Source organism: Halyomorpha halys, unplaced genomic scaffold (assembly GCF_000696795.3).
Source record: "Halyomorpha halys isolate HHAL.00 unplaced genomic scaffold, Hhal_1.1 Scaffold421.1, whole genome shotgun sequence".
NCBI lineage: Eukaryota > Metazoa > Arthropoda > Insecta > Hemiptera > Pentatomidae > Halyomorpha > Halyomorpha halys.
Genome location: NW_027109834.1, coordinates 331,332 through 352,949, shown reverse-complemented (window position 1 = coordinate 352,949; position 21,618 = coordinate 331,332). Strand labels below are relative to the sequence as shown.

The following is a 21,618-nucleotide window of genomic DNA, read 5'->3' as shown; positions in this document are numbered from 1 at the left end:
AAAGTTCAAGTCCGTAGGTCCAGATAGGTCGGAGTATAGAGTATAAAATTGATTGATGATTTTGTTTTGCTATGTTGGAAGGTACTGAACTACCATGTTTGTGTCGAAACCGACTGTGGTATATTATAATTTATTTTCTTATATAACCCGTGGATTGACTTATTGAGTTAGAAGACCATCTAGGGATTCACCTAATTTCTAAAGTGTGGAAGTATATATATGTATAAACAAAATACCTCGGTAGTTTTTGTGTATGTAGGGATTTAGAAAATAGAATACTATAATTTCACAAACTGAAACTAATTTATTTATAATTATAAGTACATAAGAACAGAACCATAAATACACAACACAACATATGATTATGACCTGGAAGGATGGTCTAAACCTACTCTTCTCCAAAGTATAAGTGAAGCCAAATTTTATTGAAGAAAAATTTACACTGAAGTGAATAAGGTATTGTAATTTAAACTAACTCAAAAGCCAGCCAGTGATTGGCTGGTAATCTTCCCCTACTCCTCTGCCACGCCCATGAAAGGGACATAATGCCCGCTATTTTGGTTTCACTTTTTCTGCCTGCTTGCGCCCTCCAGGTTTATCCCACTATCAGTGTTGCCAAGATTCAACAGTACTGAATGCTGACATCACCATTTGTAATCATTTATAAAAAAATAAAAAACACTTAAACTATTACACTATCGATCTCTTATCTGAATTATTCATTTTATTATCTCTGTAATTAGCAAATAGTTAAATATCTGTTGGGGTTTTAGATACGCGAATCTTGAAACGTAAAACCTTAAATTTTGAGGGAATTCTGATTTTTTTTTTTGTAAGTTGACTAAAAGGTTCTTTATAGAAATAATAAACCAAAAATCCAATGCATTGTTCGTTGGAAATTTCAATTTTTTTTCTAAAAAAAAATTGAGAAAGTGATACTTATACACTGAGAATATTTCTTAGGTCTTTATAAATTACCTTTATAAGGACGTAGAGAACATTTAATCGACTGAGAGGTTTCAGAAAAATTAAAAAAAGAGTTTATTATGAGATAATGTCATAAAGATTCAACATTAAGTGTTTGTTTAATTGATTTGCTTGTTGTTTTATGAATGTTTCATTTAGTATTGTATATTTTATATTATCATTCCTGTTCTGGTCCAAGGTGAAATTAACAGGTAAATAAGGTTTCATTTAATTACTATGCTCCTTATTAATTATAAAAGTTGTTTTGTTGTTCAATAATGCTATCTCTAGTAAAAATCTATATCTTAAAGTAAATAATTAAGAATATAAAACTCTCTTTCAGGGACCAAAATACTCCTAGACAAACGATTCAAAACTGAGTAATTAATAAAACGAGGAATTGAATTTTACAGTATTTTAATAATTACTAGAGGAATGGACTTATATATTTCACTTTTAAAAAAATATAAGCATCTTACATTCACATAACGTGGAAATATGATAATTTTACATACTAAAAAATTTTTTCAGAATACTTTCGAAAATGGACTTTCAATGACTCATATGAATATCTAGTTCAATAATGCCCAGAATAGAAGGATACCTTTCAATGTGTCCTATAAGGAGCCATAGGTATACAAAAGGAAGGTGGTTCACTTATTAGTGAAAGTATCGGGGTGTCTGAGTTTTATGTGGTATCTTATTTTGTGCTTTGCATTTTCTCTCATCTCCATAGGCCCAACCAACTTCACCATACACTCACTATAGCATATTTTTCAAACATGGATTCGTTATTATTCCTTATTAGTTATGTAAATTATACTACATTAAAAAAAGGAGATTATTATAGGAATTAATAACTTTATTATCTCTGTAATTAGCAAATAATTAATTATCTTTTTGTTGGGGTTTTGGATACTGCAAATCTTGAACCTAAAATTTGAGGGAATTCTGATTTTTTTTTTGTAGGTTGGTTAAAAGGTTCATTATAGAAATAATAAACCAAAAATCCAATACATTGTATGTTGGCAACAGTTTTTTTTTTCTAAAACATTTTGAGAAAGTGATACTTAAACAATGAGAATTTTCCTTCTAATTTTATAAATTATACAATTTATACTACTTGATTATTAAAAAAGCTGAAGAAAACCACATCTGCCTGAAATAAATGAAAAGTTTATCCCTCCTTATGAACTTCTTAAATTCAAAATAGTTTCAAAGATACAGTGTTGGTGACAAGTAATTCTATTTATGGAAGGACAAATTTCGTATTTTTATAAAAATTAATTAAATACTTGTGGATGTAACATAGCTTCAAATCTCTGGTTCATTATGCAAACAATAAGCAAAATAAATCTTTTCCAAACCTACAAGCACTAGCAGTAATAAAATAATTAAGAATTAATGTTCGTACCATTTTAATTTTTTTTTAAACAGTAAGTGTACCATATAAGATTTCGATGCACTGCGAATGTAGGTTTCAAAATCGAATTAGGTTTAACATCAACAACACAAACCCCGGAAACACTGTTATTGGTGAATTCAAAGTTGATATTAGCGTTGTTCTTCAGGCTATAAACTTTCGTTTTTTATAAGTTTTCTTTCAAAATCCTTTTTTTGATATATCAAATCAATGAAAATAAAATAACGAGAGATCGAATGTTATCAAGATGTTTACCTGATAACTTATCTCAGGTGTTTTTTTTTTAAGTCAAATTTTTAAAAATGTAGGAGTGTTTTTGATTTGTCACAAGGTCTTTTGGTCTCGAAAATTACATCATCAAGAGAAACTGACGATCGTAAAAAAACTTTTTGAATTTTTAAGTTTAGTAAACCTTTTTTATTTGAAACGTCATTTGTGAAATACAAATATTTGAACTGCTCTTATCTCAAGAATGCCAAAAGCATTCCTGGTTTTAGCTGGAGTAATACTCTAAAAATATATATTATACCGACTTATGCAACCCTCATTTCACATGATTAAAAAGATGTAATTAAGTGTCCGTAGCATTTGAAATTCAAAGATTTATTATATTTTTGGCCTCAATGATTTTCAAAATATTATTAATGAACAAATTAACCTTTTACTAGAATATTAATTTTACAAAAATGGGAAATTAGATTGTGTGTGTAGTAATTAAGCAACCTTTCAATAATAAAGGACCATTATCACATTGATTAAAGTGAGTAGTCCCCTTCCAAGGACACATTAGTCACAGGAAAAGACAAGATAACATAAATGCAGACCGAAGATATAACTCTAAGACATCGAAATAAATACTAATGATTATGTTTTTCTGAAAAATCCAGTAGGGACGGACAGTAGCCCACGGAAATTTGAAAAATAATTATATTCTATATAATATTCTAACATATTTACTATAATATCATAACATCCATAAGTTTTTACAGATGAAATATCTCTTTATTTTAAAGCAAGTAAGGTTTGGGACACTTTTGATACCACAATAATAAACAAAAAGATTGTATTTACAAAAAAAATAAATAAAAGTAGACAAAAAGCAGTTAAAATTAGAGCTCACTTATTGAAAATTGATTTATATCTACATAAAAAGTAGAAACCTATTCTGATTACAAAATTTATAATTAACTATGAAAACCTAACCATTAAGCTTGATATATGAAATTAATTCAGTATGCATTAACATCTTTTTAAATATATAATAGTGGCTAATTGGCTCTCTGTCATGATATTCTCTTATTAAATAAAAATGAAATGAGCGTTCATCAGCAAAATTATGTGTTTCTCAGCTAATTGACCAAGAGAGCAGTTAGTGAAATAAGACAAAAACAGTTAATTGGTTTTTTTGGGGGGGATTTTATTGTAAACATAATAATTTTCATAATTTTTAATTTATCAACGGAATTCTATGAATTTCATAATCATGGTCTGAATATTTTTAAAAATATTCAGATCATGATTATGATCACAATTATTTACCGAAATTCACCTTTTAATAGAGGTTCTCTAGAGTCCAATAAAGTTTTGTAAAATTACTGTGTAAGTTGATGTGAACAGTATAAACGCAAGTGAAATTTCGAATTTAAGATGGACTTTATATCATTATATCTGAGAACACCCTGAAAAAAAAGTTTAAAACGTTTTTTTCAGGGTGTTCTTAGAAACAGCTTCAAATATTTTTATTTTTTAATATCAATCAAAATGATCCAGGAAAAAAAAACTAAGACAACATTAAACCCATAATTTTTTTATTTAATAATAAACACATATTTTAACAGTTTTATTCCATGTGTATATAATTGACCAAGCATATTGTCAGCATTAATATTAACACACCATAAAAACAACAATATATATGAGGAGAATTAAGTGGTAAAACAAAGCAATGTTGTTCGAGGGTATGTGAATGTTATTTCTGTATCCCTTTTTTTTTTTTTTTCTCATCATTTTTATTTTCTTCTTTTTTATTTAATGAAATGTGTGATTGATATAACAAGCTTTCATATTAGCTATGCTTCATTCTTAATAAATTCTATACTGAAATGATGGGGCTTAAATGTTCGAACTATCGAAATTTCTCAAAGCCTTACTGTCGCATCTTTCATTTTGAGTAATAATAGGAAAGGCTAGATATACACTATTTTAGAATTTGATAATTACCTAAAGAAGAAAAAAGGAGCGATATTTTCTGGATACATATTTCAAGGAAAAAGCATAGTAACATAGAAGTATAATTTATAATTGGAAAGCTTAAAAAAACAAACAAAAATATAGAAAAATTAAAATTAAAATCTAGCATGTAAATCCGTGAAATGTAATTGAAAGTTTCATCAAAGGGATTAATAAATTGAGTTTATAAATTAATGTACTAATATTTCCATAATTTTAATGGAAATAATTCATTATTTTTTTTATATAACTTGCCTCTATTTATGAAAATATAGTTAGGAGACATCTTAGCATCGTGGTATATAGACGATTGGTGATAATAATAAAAGTTAATATCATTAGTTCATAGTATTTTCCACAGCATTGTACAATCCCGAATATATTGTTTATTTTGAATGAATATTAAGAAGGACTGAGAACTATTTTCTATTGTATGCTGTAGAAAAACGATTACTCTGCACATAGAAACTCCTGAATATCAATAACAATAATAGAACATAATGTAATGCGTCTGTTTTATTTCTTTTAGTTCCTGTTATTCTAGTTTTTATTTTCTGGAGTCCAGGAAGTAGAATCTTATCTTTTATTACGTCTTTTGATATTCAGATTCGAGATCATCGAATATAACACTTAATCAAAAAACCAATAATGCGATAGTATAAGCACGAATTATCGTGTCGTTACTGAAATATCTCGTTTTTATTAGCTTATCCGAAAATTTAATGTTGCTAACAAACCAGGAACTGATAATTAAAACGTTTTAGTGGCTCCTAGATCAGTATTATGTAAAACTTATAATGGACAGAGGGCGGAAGTAGGTAGGATGCACACAGTTGGGGGTCTGTTCTGTTGGTGCTGTGTCCATGTTGTTTTTGAGAAGTTAATAGCTCTTAGTGAGCTCAGTCCTTTGTAACAGTCCCTGTTAAAGATCTTTATGTTTCAGCATTAGGCTATGGTTACTTCGTGTTTTCGAAATCTAAAACATGCGATCCTTTTCTAATTAAAATTTAGTTAAGATGTTATGAATGGTTTTTATTGTTGAATTATGTATCAATTCAGGTAATGACTTTCAATAAAAATGAAAAAGAAATAGTAGAGATATAGAAATTTAATACCCGTATTTGTTATATATTTTTCTTTGAATCTAGAAAATTTAGAAAATATGCCTCTCAAAAAAAAAATTACTAGAAGCATAATATTTTTTTCAAAGAACCTCACTCTCTTCATCTTTTTTTTCAAAAACACTTTATTTATTTTTTTTTTATTAGAAGTCAATTATTTATTTTGTTAAATCCATAAATGTCATTGTTTATGTTATTAACTTTACTTTTATCTTTTATTAAGAATTATTATTTTATTCTATTTATAACATGGTAAATATTTAGGGGTATCTTTTGTTATGAGACTATACCACCCCCATAATCAATTGTTAAAATAAAAAAAAAAAAAAAGATGTACCTCTTTCACCAATCATGTGAGGCCGATCTGGTCTTAAATAAATAAATTTAAAGAAATAAATACAATTATAATTATAATTATGAGAGATAGTTGACCGTGGATGATAAATGAGGAGAAGATGGTTGGGGGTGCGGTCAATGAAAAATACAAATAAGTTAATCATACTTATTTGTATTTTTCATTGACCGCACCCCCAACCACCTTCTCCTCAATTATAATTATAAGTTGAAACGGTTTTGCAAATTTTTTTATACTGCCGTCTTTGCAGTTAGTTATTTTTTTAAGAACGAATTTAAATACAACAAACATTTTGGTATTTCCGGAGTTCCTTGTTAGAAATAAAAAACTGATGGGTTACATATTAGTGTAAAGGTTTGTGCAAATATTTGTCATATGTGTTATCAATGATAAAAGCTTTTTAGGCAGAATTAAATGTGTCAATTCGTATCAAATAAATCAATGTTTTTTTGTGGGAGTTAAAGAACTGGAGTGTAATCCCTTTAGCTCTTATGCATTATAAATAAAACATACCTGTATTATCCATTTGATCTATTTGTTTGCTGATTTTTTTTAATATAACGTTCGTTTTATGGTTTAAAATTGTAAATTCATCAATTTTCAATGTTGAATTGATATTGAATATTATTGAACTTAATATGACCTCAGGACTGGCTACAAATAATTACATGTACATAGATTGCTTTTATATATATATATGCGTGCAAATATTGTCAGCCCATTCTTACGATTGAACATATTTTTGAAGAATGTGCTCACTATTTGCCAATAATAAACATGACTGACCCCAAATTTATCAGAAGCTCTCGCAGATGAGGAAGCTAAAATTACATTAGTATTTGAATTTTTAAAAGCACATCGCCTTCTTTATAAATTAACTCCTCTTCGATTTTTATTTTATTTTATTTTTATTATTATTTTTTTTATTTTTATCATTTTTTTTACTTTTATCATGCCATAGGCGTTGATGAACAGAGGGTTTTACGCCTTTAAGCAACAATAAACAACAACAACTGGTACTCGATTTACAGGAGGAACTATTTGTAAAAGTTATTTCAAAGCAAATAAATGTAAAAACATTTTCACCAGTTCGAAGTAACCTCATTATTCATTCAGTTACCCTCCGATTCGACTATGGTTTTCGAATGAATTGTTTCGGTTGCAGAAGGCTATTTATTTGGCTTGAGATATGACTGAAAGGATTTAAGAATTGTTTCATCAGATTTATCTTCCTACATCCTTATCTCCTTTTTCTACTTTCCTCTATCCATCTTTTTGTATAAAATATAAGAGATCATCCTATTGATTTATATTTACTACTAAACAAGGAATTGAACCATGCGGCTCACTACCACTTCCGGATTGAGGCAAAGGATGGTTTCCCTCCAAAAAATATTTGAAAATTAGTTTGCGTAAAAACGCATTCAGGATCGCTTTTATTGTTAAAACCTTTCAACTGCCACACAAACATCAGAAATTATTTATACATACAAGGCACTAAGGCGTGGTAAGAATCTATCACGCTTGATATCTAACTTGGCTCTGAAATATGCAGTAAGAAAAGAAGGAATCCAGACAGAAGTAACAATGTTAAACAAATTAGCAACGATCCTGCCCTTCCCCGCCCATTTAATGCAGGACCGGAGTGTTCAAGAGTTGTCATACCTAGGTTTTCAGATTTCTAACAACGATATAAATGTAGAAATTTAGAGAAAACTTTGCCTGTAAAAAAATGCTTCTTTGGCTTTCATAAGCATTTGATGAATGGATTAATCTTCAGATGAACAAAGCTAAATATCTATGAAACAATTGTCAGACCCTTATTAATATATGTGTGAGAAAGTTGGGCGCTACGATAAAATAAAAAGCAAATCTTCGATTTGTACAGCGTCATTAAAAATGAAATTTGGTCCTCTACATGGTAATAGCTTACAGAGGATCAGAGCCAACATAGGTTGAGTGAAACTGTACAAGAAAACTGATATCCAGAGAGTTTTCGGATAAGATGGGCTGGCCATATTGCAAGTATGAGTGAAGAAAAGAAACACTTTAACGTCCATCCTGGGTGTTTGGAATTGGAGGGCTGCAGTAGTAAGTAGAAAAGAATGGCACATTGCAGCATTCCAGTAGATCCTGAATCTCTAAAAATAAATTAAAGGATTTAATTAGTTCTAATAACAACAGAATATCGATAGGTATCGAAGAATGAAAAAATAGGTTAGACAAGAACAAGAAAATATTTTCAGAAATTTCGTTGCCCAAGTAAATATACCGAGCACAAATAGATATTGATACAAAGAGTTTTTATACAGGACGAATCAAACGATATAATGAATTATTGTGCTATCGGCAATATGAATTTATTGAGTTTAGCAAAATTCTAGGATTTCTGAAGCTTTATTTTAAATATTTAGATTTTATTAATTATTACTATTTTATATACAGAAATTTTATTTAGTCAATCAATTGTATTGATTCCTTTAAAAAAAAAACAACCTTAAAATCATTATTATTAAAAAAAAGTATTTTTTATAATATCAGAAAAAAAAGGCCTCCGAAGACTCAAAAATAGATCTCAATACATAATGAATCTGACATGATAAAATAAATAGATACTCGAGCATGGTTTGTACCATCTTCTCAAGTTCACTTTAGAATTCATAGCTATTTATTCATTTATAAAACAAATATAATTATAATTATAATATAATAGTATTTATATTACAACAATCACCGTTAGGCATATTCTCACTGAATGTATAGCTCACGAACCACATCGGTTCTCTCTCGAGCGAAGATCCCACAACAATAACAAAACTTTTTCACTTTCTAAAGATCATTAATATTTATGATCACATAATTGTAATTGTAACTGTAAAATGTAAATTGTAATGTAATGTAACTTGTAATTGTAATGGAAATTGTAATTTTAAATTTGTAAATTGTAATGTAACTTGTAACAGTAATTGTTAATTTTTAAACTTTCTCACTTTGTAATTATATGTAACTTTCTCACTTTGTAACATTGTAAATATGTCAATAGTAATCTACTAACTTTGTAAATTCAGTGTAAATGACCCTAGTGGTCGAAACACTTAAATAAATTAATATTACAACAATCGGAATATTAAATACTTTTATTTACTATTTAAATAGTCAGAAACAGCTCTGGCTAATAGTTTAAAGAGATGAGTAAGTATAGCATAAAAATTGAATTTTTAACCGATTGTTCAAAGATTCGCAGAAAAAAAAAGGCTGGTGAGTGTTGTGAATAAATAATGTTTCATGCACAACCTGAGTTATTACGAAAACATACTTCAGTCATTAATAACAAATTACTAACATACTATTAACCGTAATAATAAATAAATATAGTATTGTATTTTATCTTAAACCTGCTTAAGTAATTTCCAGTTATTATAATATAACAATCAGGTAGTGATTGTCGTTTTAAGCATATGTTAACCAAATTATAATTAGTTTGAAATACTTTCACACAAACAATATTGAGTGGGGGGAGGACCAACGCCCAGCTCAGCTGCTGGGATTCAAAGCAAAAAGCAATTGCAATTAAAATTAAAATTAAAATTTCCTGTAATTAGTAATTGCGGTAACTTAAGTATTATTTTTTTCAGCCAAGACTCCCATTAGAGTCCTATACTGCCTAACCGTGGTTGGGGGTCAAAGTTTTTCATTTTGTGGGACCGCCACTCAATGAAAAAAGTCGACACTCCAGGCTGGATTCGAACCGGCACCGCCAATAGACATAACAAAATTGGTTAGAATGTGTTTTAACCACTGAGCTACGGGGGGCCCAACTTTAGTAATTGTAATTTTGGACTAATGTAAATATTACACTGGTTTTAATTATAATTTCATTTCTGTAGTTTCAAATTACAAAAATTCGAAAGTAATTGAAATTTCAATAACATTTTACCCAAAACTGGTTCAAAGTACAAAAATTGTAAGTGGTGAGTAGAAATAAAAATAATTGATATACTCATTTTAAGTCTCAATTTAAATACACTAAAAATTAAACTATCACACAAAACCGTAAACTGAGAATGATATCACACGAAACCGTAAGCAACGAACGATATCACACAATAAGATTCAAACATGTAAGTGTTTCTTAAAATTTAAACAAACAAGAAAAAATACAGATAACCATTAATAATATGATTAATCACTAATTAAATAAGAATGTTTTTTATATGAAGTTAGTGAACGTTAAAAAGCGGAAAATATGTTTTTAGACATGAACGAGCATGATTCTGATTTGGCATGATTCTGATATGGGATTTATTTCTTTGGCATTAACAAATCACGTAATGACTTTATTTGTCACGTAGAAGCTCGTTTTGCGACTAAGAGTTCATAACAAACTGAGCTCAAAAAGCCTCTTATAATATATTTTAATCTGAGGGAAATTATGATAATGTAACACAAAATACTGACATAATTTGATTTTTTACATTTTGTTAACAGTTAAATTATTTAAAATAAGGAATATTATTGTATTGTTAATTATTTCTTGGCAATGTGATTAGACGTCATTCGTGCGTGAGTTTGAGTTAAAAACAGTTGAATACCAATAAATAAGAGCATCGACCAAATAACGTTTATTGAATTTATATTAACCTTTATTTCCTTACTTTAATTCTACACTATTTTGTTTCCTAGCCTTTTACTTAAGTTTATAATTTATAAGTTTTGCGAAACTCGTACAGTTTTTCAACCAAAAAAAAAATCTGATAATTACTTAACCACGTTTGTAAATATATAATTACTTAATTATTGAAAAAAAGTTTGCAACTGAACTGATTTTTATCCACACCTATTTATTCGAAATATTACCATTGATATTTTTTTTTGCTATTTCATCTAGTCACCATTTTAATTAAGCAATTTTCTATTTTTTTTCTGTAGAGCTCCTTTCGGAGAACTGCTCTTAACTGGAAGCGAATACCGTATATGGAAATTTCATCTTGGCGATGTGGGTATTGGTATGTATGTTGAATTATTTAGCATTACTACTTGCAATATACATCTAAATCTTCAGCTTTATTTCGCAGAAATATTGAATTTCAACCATTACAATTAATTTAATATCTAAATAACTTCAATGTAAACGAAGTTTCAATAATAAATCCTTCATTCAAGAAATGAAGAAAAAAGTATTACTGTTATTTTTTTTAAATATGAAAAAAATCCCAAAGAGCAACGATGGACTATGCACTGTATTTCTTGATATACTTATTCAATTATTGAATGTGTTTTAACTTACTAAAACCGTTATGTAATACTTTGTGTATATAGATGAATTGGAGATACTATAAATTATGCAGTGGCTGTTTCTCTATAAATAACACATATTATTTATGCCATTTATTATTAATAGTTACTAAGATTTAATATAAAGTTTCTACCTACTCCTTAACTTTTTCTTTTTGTAGTAAGAGGGAAAAAAGATTTTTTCAATTACCGTAGAATACCTGAATTTTTAAATTTTAGGTTTTTCTTAAAGGATTTTATTATTATTTTAATATTATTAAAACTCAACGACCCTTGTATGGAATTGTCGTGAGATTTCGTAGAATAATTATAAAAAAATATTATAATTCACTTATGTTGCTAACTAAACTCAAGAAACATAATATGAACGAATGAAGTTTTTCTATATTAAAATAGGATTGATATTTTTGTTTTGTATTGTAAAAAAAAAACAATAATAAAATTGTTTACAGTAATATTTAAGTGATTTCCCTAAAATTATATCTAGTAATAGTCTCTATTACAGCACTTACTAGATAAACGGTCTAAACTTCCAACACATTACAAAAAACTGATCTACATGAATATAATAAGACCAATCTGGACATATAGAATTGAGCTTTGGGGCTCCAATAAACCTTCGAATTCAATCCTTACAATCCAAAATCCTCAATGCTCCTTACTTTGTCACAAATAAAATCATACATAAAGACCTTAATGTTCCCTGGGTATATCGGTATATAGCCCGAACCAGATATCTCTCCTTCCATTATAAATACCCTAACCTTGCATCCTCTTCCATTCCTGACAATTCTCCGAGGCGCCAGAAAAGAAGATGGCCACGAGACCTGCTAATGTAAAACGTCATTAGAGTGGTGCCAATGGGTACACGCATGTAACACTGCAATTTAACCGATATTAGATTTACTCAATGTATTATAATGTACAGTTGTAAATATCAATAAATAAATATTTAAAAAAAGTAATAGTCTTATCAAATTAGATACTTAAACTTAACTAAACATCAGTGATCCGTTTTGTATTGTATAGCAAATCCAGTACATTAAGTGAGTAAAGGTCCTATGAGTTGGGCTTGGGAAGAGTCGACTTGGTAAAATCCCGGATTTATCAGTTTTACCTTATATCTCGAAAAATATAAGGTTTAGGGAAATTAATTCTATACATAAAGGGCACATTAAAAAATATGAGATGTCAATCATCTTGTCTTGATAATGTTTTCATAATGTAAGAAAATATTTTAGTTTAAAAAACTATCAGCTCACATCTATTAAACTACTTTTATTAGAAAAATGTTATAGACCATTTTTGTAGAAAATTTGATGTACTTAGTTTTTTAATAGAGCTCACTTAAAGCCATTAATATTTCAGTTAAAAGTAAAATACTTAAAAACCCTGTTGTTGAACAATACAAAGTAGGTTGTTGTTTTGAGTGATAGCCATAAATTTTAATTGACTAGTATTTGTCCCTCTTGAATACCAGAAATTTCATTGCTTAGAAAAATAAGTTGTATAACCAATTTAAAAGGTAATTTAATATGCTTTAATTTTTATTAGTGTTATTTTTTCACAAATCCCCTCAGCTTTCGATGTAAATAAAAAATTAATAAAGAATACGTTTTTTGCTCCTTCCACTCTCACTCCCTAAAAATGATACTTTTGACTTTTAGAGGGCATAGTCGTCATTCAGTTTTAGTTTTTATATTGTAAATTATATTTTTTAACACTAGTTTTGTGAAATAGAATCTTGAAAAATAAACAAAGGCCACCACTGGACTGATGTTCTACTAAATGATTCAGTTAGGTTCTTTCAACCAAGGCTTAATAAATCAACTTTTTTTTTCTTCTAAATTTCTGTAATCGTTCCCTGGCTACAATTTTTTTTAAAATAAATAAAGTTTCCAAACATACAGAAAATGAAGTAAGGTGGAATATCCCTATCACTTCAACATACATTACTGATTAATATTTCAAATAACAGATTTAGCAGGCGGACAGACGGACAGAAATTGACATTTCGAAGACCACCGACCAAACTGGCTGTCAGTTGAGAACCTTGCCGCCCAAAGTACTAACGGTAGCTAAATGCCTGTCAGGTGGAGCTGACACTAACCGACGTCAGTCTTAATGAACCTGCCTACATTTCTTAAATTTTAACAAGCTATGTCAATTACATTATTTAGCAGGGTGTGGGCAGTTTCTTATTTCGGAATTTTATGGCATTTTCGTAACGGTGTCACCGAATAACAGGTATCAACGATTGGATTTGGCAATCATTCTGAAATATACTTAATGAAAATTTTTCAACTTAACTCTTTAGAACAAATTTATGATTTTTACTGTAGTTCATAGGTAAAAGAGTTGCAATCAGCATTTCGCACATAACTTTTTTTTTCTAGATATTGTGGTCACCATACCGTTCTATTGTTTTAGGTATTTGAATTATAATTGTCCCTGTAACCAATGTATGTAAAGCAAATGTAGAATAATAATGATCTTTAATCATTTTTATTCTTGGGGATATTACCATTATTATTATATTAATAATTTAGATTGCTATCGCTGGTAAGGGAGAAGTATGGGCTGTATTTTATTTTTTTAAATATATAATGTATTGTTATTACTGATAATTTATAATAACATAATGTTGGTTCTATGGAGTTAGGGTGAAAGGGATGTTACAGTATTGTTAGTAGGATTAGTTCCTGTTTAGATTTGAGGGGTTGTCACTTTTTACACAACCAACCATTTTGGCTGTCATGGATGCACAATTTTTAGGAAGACTTACCTCAGCATAAATAGGTTGTGCCTACGACAATACACTTACATTGTTGTCCATATCTCTCGTGAAACCTGAATCTAAGACCCGTTTATTTGATGATTTACTGCAGCTTTCAGTAAGGAAAGAAACTGCTGATCTTTTGTTTTTACGGAGGAAACAGTCCTTCTCTGGGTGGTTTGTTTTTTTATACACTCCACAAGGTTTTTTATTGGTTGGGCAGTCCTTCTTAGGGCAAGAAAAAAGTCTGGAGCATTTTTCAAATTTCTTCTTACATTGGTTTTAAACGCTACCTGATTGTCTGATTCCTCAGTAGCATTTGTAGAGCGTCTTCTTCTTCAGCCATCAGTATTGTCATTAAATTGGAAAGTTTTCATATCAGGGCCTGTGCTTTCCCAAGAACTTATAAAATATTTATACTGCTCTAGAAGTGTAGTTATTACTTTTGAAATGATTTGAAATCATCTGGTATATCATTGCCCAATAATTTTAATCTGAATGCCAAATTTTCCATTGAGCTTATGTGGCTTACCATGTCTGTCCCTTAAATTTAAGAACTCTAGGAAAAGTTCAAACTTTAGTTGAGAAACATCTCTCTCATATATGTCACATATTTTAGAATACATTTGACTTGCAGTAGTACAAGTCAAAATATGAGTTAATGCTCTCTGTTTTACTGTTGTTACTATCAAGTTTTGGGCTTTAGTATAATTTTGTACACCTTATAGCTTTATACTTTGCTGGTCTCTGGGAGGCGTAAAATCTTTCGAAACAACTTGGAAGTTCTCAGGTCCTTTCAGCGGCTCAATTAGATTTATTTCATTGAAGCTGTTGAGATCCATTTTACGATGTTACTGTTGCACTGCTAACGAACTTTAACTGTCTTTACTTCACGAAGTATTTGAACTGGAATAAACATTACCGCACAATTTTTACTGTATCACTACAAATTTTAATTTCTTGAACTGTCTGGGCACATAACCTGTTGAACGCGGAATTGTGTTGAACACAAATAAAAGGTTTTTACTGTTTTATTAGTCACTGTTAAATAACATAAAACGTTCTTACTGTAGTGAGAACAAAGAACACAACGCACATAACAAAGCCTTGACAACCTACCGACTATTTCAAAAACCGTTTCAAACGGTTTGAGCTCAACAATCGATATATTTGGTTTGCCACAGAGCAACATGTATACAGTAAAAAATGAATTTTTATATCTCACTTTAACAAGGAGCTACTTTGCCCAGATTCCGTTCTCTATTAAGTTCTTTTTTATCCACATTTCTCTTCACATTATCTATTTCTGCGTACTAAAGGAATTAATTTGGATTTAAGGATTGTATTATAGAATGTGAAAACAATTTTTGTCCACAGACCTAAGAAATTCCACTGGCTTTAAAAAAGGATTTAAATTATTGTTCAACGATTAATTACGACACAATTATTCATGAATATTGCCGACTGGTCTATAGATGTCTCCTTATTAATTTTACCTAATTCCTCACCTATCCTTTTCCTATGCACAAACTCTGAGAAAGTCTTTGAATTTTGGCCCCTCATCACAAATTATATCAACCAGCGAACGTTTGCACACCCGCAAGCGACTTTCTTTGACACATATATTTGGTCTAAAGTTCTAAATTTGAGTGGAAATGCTCCAGTATAAATTTTTTTAAATTCCATCCCTTCTTTGGCTTATGGAATTATTCTAAATACCCAACGAGAAAACAAATTTCTCAAAAAGTATAAATAATATAATTTATTTTCAAGCCTTGAAATGGTTACAATTTTTTTTTTCTATTGGACCTCAATATTGCCTTGTGTATAAATGTACCTCATTATTTCTTAATAGTCTCCTTTTTGGAGAATATTTACATACATCAATTTTTATTTACGAAAAACAAAGTATATAAATATATTTATAGTTTTGAGTTCACTAGCCTATTTAATAAAAATACATTAACTTGAATTGAAAGAAGTATCTAAACAACATAAAAATGTCGACTAACGTTTTTTCAACTATATAATGACAAACCAAATTCGATATGATGAGAGAGATATCCCACTAAAATCAGTACCACTATATAAAGTATTAAATACGCAAATATTGTCATAAAGTTTATCGAAATGAGATTTTATCCAATCTCGTGTAACTGATATTCATTCTCTATATCTCCATTTGAAAATCTATGAACAGATTTCGCAAAAGGTCAGTTGCCTCCAAGGATCTTAAGTTTCATTGCTATATTGGAATACTGAATTCAAAATCGTATGACCCCATTAGTTCAAAGGAACAGATTGTGTGCTAACAACGCTTCCATCCTCCTCATTAGATTCACTGACCACGATTGGCCTCTCTTCATTAATATTAATGGTTACCTAAAGAGGGGAATCGTAAAATAATTCCATGAGATCCGGAAAAGGGAGTCTTGAAGTTATAAAGTACGGAAACAATAGAAAGTTTATATACAGAAATAGTAATAGTAATTATTTAAATTCAAAATATTTATTACCGATTCGCACTAGCAGTATTTTTATGTTGTAATTTAGATTCTTTACATTTTTTTTTGTTTTTTTTTCCTGCGGATTCTTTTACAGGTCCAATCTAATTTAACATTAATAACAACGATGGATTGAGATATCTGAATGCCTTTCTGTTATTTAATAAAAAGTTTTTTTTAAATATTTACGTATATATATTATTATAACATATATTATTACATAAAATGAAGTAGAAGAAAAGGAGCATTGCGGAACTTCAATGTATAAGAGCTCCATCTTCATGATAGAAATATTCGTTGAACGAGCTTTTTTTTTGGGAGAGGGGATATAATTTGGGGCTGTGTATGAAGGAAACAAAATACCGATGGTGGTTAGACAAAAGCCATTTACATAATTAGATTGATGCAAGATGTATCGGGAAGATGATTTGGTGAAAAAGGTTGATTCTATTTAAAGCATAACTAGTTTACCCCAGCGATAACTCTCGCGTTATATATGTTTCCTTCTCTTCTTTAATTCATTAGTTGAATTATTAATAAGGGATATCATACACATTCGGATAAACAATAAAATATTATAAAGAGTTTTTAACACACAATACAGCTGCAGTTCACTTCATAAGTAATCACTTCAATTTTACAGTTAGTATTCAGCTATCCCTAAACTAATATTTATTCTAAATTACACCTCCTGAGACCCCATAGCTAGGCCGTAAATGAAGGGTGATTTAGGTGGGTTTCGAAACCGGTGGGAACTCGCAGGTCTGTGTAATTTGAGATTCGATAATTAGAAATCGACTGAATCGTTTTGTCAGTAATCTGATGTATTATAGTATCTAAAAACTTTATTTAACCAATTTTTGGCAAGTTGGGAGAAATTATCAAGGAAATCAGTAAAAATTAGTTTTGGCAATATTAATTATCGATGGTACCATTATGAGATACCAAACTTGAACGAAAAATACTCCATGTTTGATGATGGAATGGTAACTTATTTAAGCTAATATTAATCCAGTATTGTCCAGGGAGTATTATAGTATACCATATCAATTTTATGATTCACTTCTGTCACAGTTTTAAAATTTCTCACCTTTTTAAAAAAATTTCTTAAGGTTCTAGTAACAATTTAGGAATCGAAGTTGAGATACGTCAGTTCTTCAAAGTCTATTTCCTTTGATACCATATTCGTCAAAATTCATCGCTTCTTAGAGCCGGAAAAGGGATTGATACTACCTTACATTATGTATGTATGGTATATATTGTAATATATATCACCATATTATGTAAATGTTCAATACGATTTTCAAGTGCAACAGAGAGCAAATATAACACATTAAAACCATAATCAAGATAAGGGAAAATCAGTGATGAGGCATGAAAATGGTGATTGCTTTTACGAAGGAAATATCGTCGCCTTTCTTGAATAGTGAAACTGTTAAATATTTTTTTAAAAAATTATATTTATATTTAATATGAATTATTTCTTTGATTGTACTGTTGACAGTGATTACTTTTTGACAACCCTACTAACTTTGTCAATATAAGGAACACAATAGAGAAAGAAAACCGTATCGACGAAAACATCTTTGGAACACGTCAATTTGAAAATAAATCCGAAACTTTTGTCGGATGTGTCACTATTTAAGGTTAGAAGCAACATTAAAGAACTGTATTTATTACTTCTTCATTATTTGTGTTTTGGTAATGGTTTTCCACGTCCTTAGACAAAACAAATAATGGCATTACTTTGTATGCTATTTCCCATTTAATTTATTTCAATCATAAGTGGTGAGATAATTTTCTCTATTATTATCACTTATAATTTTAGTTAAATTTATTAACTAGTTTATAAAAAATATTTTATCTACATTTCCAGCGAAACTTCCATTTATGTCTGTCATAGGCTTTCAGATATAAATCAAACGTGCGAATGTTAGTACGTGTAGGAATTCGGGCGTAGAAATGACTGGCAGCATTTCTGTCATTACTTACGGCTTAAAGCAACAGGAATGAAAACTTTTCACTGATTCCATAAAGTATATTTGTTTTTGAAACAACTAATAATACCCTTAGATGCAATTCATATTTTATTGAGTGACACTTTGTTAAATTATGAATAAACTGGAATAAGATAGTGAAAAACATGTAACTATTTTATTACTCTGTTTAAACAACCTTTAAATTTCAAAGCTATCGTAAATATTTAAAGAATGATGCTTCATTTCCTAGAAGTGGTGGTCAGTCATTTCCAGAAATGGTGGTGGTCTAATAAAAGCTATTTTTCTTTAATTATCTGACTTATGTACTCATTAGAATTCTAGAGATAATTTATTATTACATGAACTATTTCGGAAGATCTTCGATTGAGAGTGTGTAGCATTGTAAATGAAAGATGGTCTGGAAGCGGTCCAAAGAACACAAACAGCAATTAAATTATTTATTTAGCCAACGTTTTGCCTCTCTTTGCAAGGCTTCATCAGGACTAAAAAAAATATAAACAACTAAAATATTGAAACAAAGCAAGAGTTTATATAACATAAAATAAAGATATAGATAAATATGATTTGGGATGACGCGGCTATTCAAGCTGCTACAAGGCTGACCGGGGGTCCACAAGTGCATTTTATTTATTTACATATATATTATGCAATATATTTAATTCAGGCCTAGATACTATAGACCCCCTGCTACGGTATGCTAAATTTTAATATTTGTAATTTATCATTGGAGTTCTACTTCGACGGTATCATGTTTACCAATTTACTATGCTACTATTACGAGGTGGCATGACATAATGTTATGAGAGAACATCGTAGGCCTATTTCCTTTAATCTTAATTATTATACTATGAATTAAGGAATATCAGTTGGGATATTTTATAGTCATATTAACTCTAAGTATATCAATTATACAATTATGATTACTATTGCCATTCAAACTGAAAGGTCTTAAGTCTGTCAGCGTCGTCAGCTTTGGCGATGGCAGTAATCGTTCTGGGGTCTCTGTCGATGGATCTTCCTTCTCTGCCTTGAGTGTGCTTTTTGGATCCGATGTCTCTCTACGTCCTCCTGGGCCCCTAACCGTCTCCGGCTAGCCTCCTGCCTGTCTGATTGCCTGACGCCCTCGTCTCTCTTCTGCTCGTCTCTGTCTGACTGTCTGCTTGACCCTGTTTCCACGTCTCCGTGTTCTCTCTCATTCTGTCTGTCCTTGACTGCCCTTCGACCCCCTGCTTGACCCACTCCCTGTGCCCCTCCCCCTCTGATTCCTCACTCTCTCCCTCTTTTTTTAGAGTGTTTCCTTCCGATTCCTGCCTTCTCATTGATCAATCCCAGCTCCACCCCCTTACTTTGAGTCCTAGAGGAAGGGAGCGTAGAGTGCGTGGGTCGGATCCTCTTGATTTAATATATTTTATTGCCTACGTCATTACCAGCATCCACTGTTTATTTAGGGTCTCCTACCTCGGGCGGCTTCCTCTTTGATCATATTCCTAAGCAATTAGCTATTAGCTTTTCGGAGAAAAGGAGTGGTGGTCTCTTTTACCTGATCGATTGATATCTTTACAGAACCTTTTTGAAATGCCGTCTGAACCGGTGCCCCACTTTTAAACATATTATCAGGTAAGAAACGCCAAAAATGGCTCCGTTGTTTACTTACATTTCATTTTCATTTTCTCTTATCCCAAGCTTTCCTTTTTCCTCTACCTTCTTGTATTTTTATTCCCCTTATTTGTTACATTATTTTTGGTGCTGTTATCTTTTTTAGCCTGATGATTCACTGCGAAGTAATAAACGTTGGCTGATAATAAATGGTTTGGAACAATTTGAGTTCTTTTGACCGGACAATCTTCCTTTTATAAATTATTTTCGTTTTACATTTCTATTTTGAAAATCTAATAATCAAATTTACGAAGTATTTGTGTTTTATATTAAAAATAATTTTTTTAAAGTTTGTTCTTTAAACTACATGGTTTTTTGGATTGGAGATAAAATGGTCCAATATCAATCCTATAAACTTTCATCTAGTACTTTCCCTTACGCGTAAACGAATGGTCTTGGCTAACATAAACTATAAAAAAGGTTCGTACACTAACATTTAATTCTTAAACAGCAAATCATTGATCTTGAAATATCATGGCCCAACGGAAATGTTGAGAAAGCTGTTCATAGTTTCTTAGAAGAAATTGTTTTTATACTTTAATTGTTTGTTTCTTACTCGTTTCATGAAAGAAACAGTAAAATCTTAGGAACATTTCATTGTTTTTCATATTGTTGGAGCGAGGGGCGTTTCTTAAATGAAAAAACCTACCTCTTCCCCAGAGAAAAACATTGTTCGCCGATTAGGCGAAAAAAAAAAAACGGAGGACCTGAAATGAATCATAAAACACAAAAATAATAAAGAAGAGAATAAAAAAAAACCTTCCAACTGATATACAAATTTTAATTAAATTAAAATATAAAGAAATAAAATAAAATGAACATAACTTGTTATAAAAATAAAAGTGTATGAAGTAAGAAAAAAAGTAAATATTTTATATATATATATATATGTACAAACAAAAACCCAAAGCAATTTTCATTACGCAAGAAATAATCAGTAACTTAAAACAATCAAAAATTATGAAGTTCTTGAAAAATGGAAGAAAAAAGTCACTCACAGTAGGGGGGTCGATATGCGCATATCAATGATATTTCTCTTCTGCAACATCCCCCGTCATTCAGATGATTGGGTGGGTGAGGGTCCTGAGATAAACCCCAAAAATTCATATAGCCTCAAAAGCGGTGAGCCGGTGGGTGCCTCTCAACTCTGCCTCAGCCTCTGGACTCTAGGCAGCGGACTGTAGACTCCTTTATCAGTCTCTATACAGGCACTAATTCCATTGCAGCTCGCAATTTTGTTGTATACCGAGCCGCAGCGATGTATTTATACTATACATGCATACCACAACAAAC

General features: G+C 30.1%; 1 long non-coding RNA gene across 1 annotated transcript in view; it reads left to right on the top strand.

The window, feature by feature from the left end:
- The window catches only part of LOC136795905 (uncharacterized), a 67,297-nt gene that overhangs the window by 36,293 nt on the left and 9,386 nt on the right, over positions 1-21,618 (top strand). Inside the window, exon 2 of the long non-coding RNA XR_010843620.1 lies at positions 11,024-11,100. This is a non-coding gene — a long non-coding RNA (uncharacterized lncRNA). The remainder of the gene's footprint in view (positions 1-11,023; positions 11,101-21,618) is intronic.